Below are 6,004 nucleotides of genomic sequence, written 5' to 3'. Positions count from 1 at the left end.
GCAAAGAGTGGATCACCAATATGGCCCCGTCGCAACAAATTGAGGTATGGCAGTGGAATTGCAGAGGCTTCCGGCGCAAACGGGGGAATCTGCAGTTTCACATTCAAGCACAACAACGTCCACCAGACATTATTGCTCTACAAGAAGCTAGTGGCGCGGTCAAATTACAGGGGTATAAGGCGTTTCTTCCGCAGGATATGATGCCGGCTCAATTACGGGCGTGTCCACAGCCGTATTATTGCAACGCAATATTACTGCTCTACAGCACTCCATAGAAAGTTCAAAGGAAGACTACGTCCTCCTTGAGATTTTACCCAAGAAACGAGGAGATACAAATTTGTTTCTGCTTAATTTATATAGCCCACCTAAAGATAAGGGTACCGATATACCGGAATTACTTATCAAGACTCTGAAACTAGCGACTAAAGCCCAGCTATTAATAGTAGGGGACTTTAACGCACCACACCCGGAATGGGGATATACTAGAGCCGGTCCCAAAGGCAACAGGGTATGGCAAGTGGTCCAAAATCTAGGCCTAACTGTCCTGAACAACCCCCAAGAAATCATGAGACTAGGCAACAGTATATGTAAAGACACGTCGCCAGACCTAACCCTGGCAAAGAACATACAAAACCGAACATAGATTAACACAGGACACACGCTAGGCAGTGACCATTACATTATATCTACCACCTTTGAGACAGCAAAGCATAAATCAGTCCTCAACAAAGTAAAAATTACGGACTGGGACGAGTTCAAGGCAATAAGAGAACAGAGACAAAAAGGTGAAAGCACAGACCCAGTAATTGAACATCTCGGGGACTGGGTGGAATCACTAAAAATGGACATTAAGGCTACCACAGCCGAAATCGGCATGAAAGAAGGACAAGTCACTGACTCTAGGTTATTGCATATGTGGGAAGCACATTTCAGCTTGCAAAACCGCTGGAAGAGGAACAAACACAACAGAAATCTTAAAAAGTGAATTGCACAGTTAAAGAGACTAATTGAAAAATATACTCTAGAGCTTCAACACAAACAATGGGAGCAAATTTGCGACCGCATGAATGGCAAGCTCGAGTGCAGGAAAACTTGGCATCTGCTAAGGCACCTTCTTGACCGCACAGAGGCTAAATCAACTAAACGAGGTCAACTTATGAGATTAGTGCATCAGTATGAAGGCACCACAGAGGAGTTCTTAACGGAACTACGAGATCGTTACTTAAACACAACCCCAGATGGACCGCTGTCAAACTATCAGGGAACACCAAACGAGGACTTGGACGTTGAGATTACGGACTCGGAAGTGTGGCTTGCCATGGGGCAACTACGCACCACGTCTGCAGCCGGGCCTGACGGTGTTACTAACAAAGCACTTAGAAACTTGGACGCAGGGTCAGTGACAGCACTCACTGCTCTCATGAACAAATACTGGACAGACGGAAACATTCCACAAGAATGGAAACATGCAAAGATTACATTCATTCCAAAGCCAGGCAAGAAATTGTGTATAGAGAATCTACGCCCAATCTCTTTAACATCCTGCTTAGGAAAGTTAATGGAACATATAATTCTCAATCGGCTACAAGAATACGCTGAGGACAATAACTTACTCCCTAACTCCATGCTAGGCTTCAGGGCTCATCTTTCTACCCAAGATGTTATGCTGCAACTCAAGGCAGACATAATAGACATGGAATGCAGCAGAGGAACTAAAGCCATATTAGGCTTGGATTTGAACAAGGCGTTTGATAATGTCACGCACGATGCTATCGTAAGGAATCTCTCGGACATCAACCCAGGCGAAAGAACTTTCCAGTACATCAAGTCATTTCTCAGTAACAGAACGGCAGAGATAGCAGTGGGAGAGATTAAATCAGACTCTATCTCACTTGGGGGTAAAGGAACGCCACAGGGCTCAGTCCTGTCACCCTCCCTTTTTAATCTCTCACTAATTAAAATTCTTTCTAAATTAGCAGCCATCCCGGGGCTGCAACACACATTCTACGCAGATGATATCACTTTATGGACCACAACTGGCAGCGATGGTCAGATAGAGGATACCCTGCAACAAGCTGTAGACATAATACAAGACCTGGCGGGTAAAGCAGGGCTAACCTGCTCGCCCTCCAAGTCCGAATTATTTCTAATCAGATACAAACCAAGGGGCCCTCGAGCAAAAAATTACAAACCTCCGCCTCCACTGAAAATCTGGGTGGAAGGGCTCCCTGTAAAGGAAGTTCAAAATATAAGAATCCTAGGACTCTTCCTTCAGTCGAACCGGAAGAACAAGGAAACACTAGAAAGACTCCAGACAACCGTCAATATGACGGTAAGACTAATTAGACGAATTGCAAGCAAAAGGAAGGGAGTGAAGGAGACAGAACTTTGCAAAATTGTACAAGCATTTGTAATAAGCAGGCTTGTCTACGCACTCTCATACTTAAAATTAGACAGTAGTGAAAAAGCCAAAGTAGAGTCTATGATAAGAACAGCAAACAAGGTAGCATTAGGGCTTCCGAACTGTACGTCCACCGAAAGGTTTCTGGGCTTGGGAGTACACAACACCTTAGACGAGCTTACGGAGGCACACTTAACAATGCAGAGAGGCCGGCTTTACCGCACCAAAGCAGCAAGAACCATACTTGATCGTTTAGGACTAGGCATACAGATGCCACCCCAAGATACCAAAACACAGATACCTAAACTCATCGCTAAGGTAATGAGAGTTAAGCCACTAGCTAAGAATAATGTAACGTGAAGATGTGCACACCAAAAGGGAAAAATATATTTACAGGGAAACAGCTTACAGCCACGCAGCCGAACAACCGGGCACGCGAAGCCCAGCAGCAGAAACGCACTTCTTCCTCTTCGCGTTTCAAGCGCGAGCGCACCAAGCACAAGCACAACCGTAGCATAACTCCCGGCGGCAAAAGCACCGTCCCGGTGCTAAGTGGATGATGTAGCAGGCGTGTGGTACGGTTTGAGACGGACTACATGAACGACGTCAGTCAAAGGGCTAGTGGACGACGTCGGAGCATGAAGAGGTGTAATCTCGTAGGTCACGTCGGTCACCTGACGGAGAACTCGATAAGGGCCACTGTACTGACGTAGAAGTTTCTCAGAGAGACCGACATGGCATAACTTTAAACTGATATAAGCCGTCCGGTGTGACGAATGCCGTCTTTTCGCGGTCATTGTCATCAACAGAGATTTGCCAATACCCGGACCGAAGGTCAATTGAAGAGAAAAATTTGGCTCCGTGAAGGCAGTCCAAAGCATCGTCTATTCTTGGGAGTGGATAGACGTCTTTTTTTGTTATGTTGTTTAGGTGCCGGTAATCAACGCAAAAGCGCCAGCTGCCGTCCTTCTTTTTAACCAGCACAACTGGTGAGGCCCAAGGGCTCGACGAGGGCTCTATGATGTCTTTACTGAGCATCTTGTCCACCTCTTGCTGTATGATGGTGCGTTCTGTACTGGACACTCTGTAGGGTCGTCTGTGAATAGGAGCTGCGTCACCGGTGTTGATGCGATGCGTGACCACAGATGTTCGAGCCAAAGGGCGGTCATCGAAGTCAAAGATGTCGCGAAAAGACGACAGAAGATACCGAAGGTCGTGAGCTTGCCCTGGTAAGAGGTCAGCAGCAATCATTTTTGCATATTCATCAGGTGGTGGGACGTCAGAGTCGCGGCAGTTCGACGAGGGTGGGACGCTTCTCACCGCCGATACGACGCATTCGGCAGCAGGGCACAGCGTGGCGAGCGACATACCTTGTGAGAGCGGCTGAACGTAAGAGGCAAAGTTGAGAACCGGAAGGGACGCTTGATTTGCCGACATGGTGACAACTGTATGCGCAAGGGCAACACTGCGTGTAAAGGGCACATCAGGAACCGGAGTAATAATGTAGTCACCATCGGGAACTGGCGGGACCGAGGAGAAACGGACATAAGTGGCGGCATCGGGGTCCAGGCGGACAAAGTCGGCGGTGCACAGTCGGTGAACAATTGGATCCGGTGGCTCTGAAGGAACAGGTAGAGCGAGTTGAACGATGCTTGTGGCGCAATCTATAAGGGCGGAATGGTCGGTGAGAAAGTCAAGGCCGAGAATGATGTCATGAGGGCAGTGTTCGAGGACAGTGAAGAGCACAGAAGTATGGCGGCCGGCTATAGAAACACGAGCAGTACACATTCCGACGACAATAGACATACCGCCATCTGCAACACGGACCACAGTTGAGGGGGCAGGAGTGAGCACTTTCCTTAGGCGACGGCAAAGACGAGCATTCATGACTGAGACGTGCGCTCCAGTGTCGATCAGAGCGGTAACAGGGACCCCGTCCACGTCGACGTTAAGGATGTTCCGATGAGCATGAAGAGTTAAAGGAGGGTTTTCTGGCCGGGTCGTCAGAGCAGCATCACCCCCAGATGCTGCAGCCATCAGTTTTCCGACCGGGAGCGGGCATATGGGGCCGGCGACGAAGGGCGGCGAGGTCGGGGCGATGGAGATCGACGGCGCTGAGGTGACGACGAACGGTTGGTAAGCGGGGTCTGAGCGTTGTGGCCAGAAAAGGTCGTTTCCGAGGGCGAGGGAGAGCGGCGGGAATATGCAGAACCCGGCGGGTAGCGGCTGTAGGTCGAGGACGGACGGCTTCGGCAGTGTCGAGATATGTGGCCAACTCGGGAGCAGTTAAAGCAGATGGGCCTGTCATCAGGTGTTCTCCATTCATCTGGATTGCGGCTGCGTCGAGGGTAGTATGCACGTTCAGAACCGAGCTCTGGGGACATGCGGCGAGCATATGGGGCACTAACTGAGCAAACAGGTTGAATCCCAAGATTGGCAAATTCTTTGCGAACGACGGCCTGTATAAGGGATACTGCTGGAGTACTGTCTGTTGCGGGTGGATGAAACGCAACGGGGGACATTGCCTCTACTTCTTGGCGCACAAGTCGTGTCAGGCTCTCAGATGTCGGCAGACGGCTCGGTGGAGTCGAGTCTACACAGGACGACGTCGCAGTCGTATTCGGCAACCGCGTGAACTGCGGAGAAATTCGGCGGCTCTTCGCTTGTTCGAACCGGCGGCATTCCTTGATGATTGCGTCAACCGTTCCGCAGTCCTTGTATACAAGAAGGTTAAAGGCGTCATCTGCGATGCCTTTGAGCACGTGACCTACTTTGTCGCACTCTGACATAGTGGCGTCGACTTTCATGCAGAGAGCTAATATGTCCTGAATGTATGATACATAGGACTCTGTGGACGTTTGTGCACGGCATGCGAGCTCCTTCTTCGCAGCGAGCTGACGCCCGAATGGCTTACCAAACAGGTCACAAAGCTTGCGCTTGCAGAGATCCCAGCTGGTGAGTTCATCCTCGTGGGTCTCGAACCATACCCTGGCAGTGCCCGTCAGGTACAAGATGACGTTGGCCAACTTTAGGGTCGGGTCCCACCTGTTGTGTGTGCTCACGCGCTCGTACATTGCGAGCCAGTCCTCCACGTCGACGCCGTCCGTTCCGTTGAAGGTCCCAGGATCTCTCGGATGGGCAATGATGAACGCCGGGTTGGCGGACGCCGACGGAGCGGCCCCTTCGCTGGTCATGGTTGAAGAGCCGGCGAGCTGACGACCGCTGCGAAGTTCCGTGCTTGCTGTGGCTGTACCCAGCACCTCCACCAATAATGTAACGTGAAGATGTGCACACCAAAAGGGAAAAATATATTTACAGGGAAACAGCTTACAGCCACGCAGCCGAACAACCGGGCACGCGAAGCCCAGCAGCAGAAACGCACTTCGTCCTCTTCGCGTTTCAAGCGCGAGCGCACCAAGCACGAGCGTTCCAAGCACAAGCACAACCGTAGCAATATGCATCCTGCTCACCGCGAGGGGAGAAGGGCTAGGGCAAAAGATCTACACAACATATACAACCAAGATGAACATGCAGTATATGTAGATGCCGCAGAATATCCCCAGAAACAAGCGTTCGCACTAACGGCGGTGGATACGCAAGGTA

Source organism: Amblyomma americanum, chromosome 8 (assembly GCF_052857255.1).
Source record: "Amblyomma americanum isolate KBUSLIRL-KWMA chromosome 8, ASM5285725v1, whole genome shotgun sequence".
Lineage (NCBI taxonomy): Eukaryota > Metazoa > Arthropoda > Arachnida > Ixodida > Ixodidae > Amblyomma > Amblyomma americanum.
Note: the sequence above shows the minus strand (reverse complement) of the source record.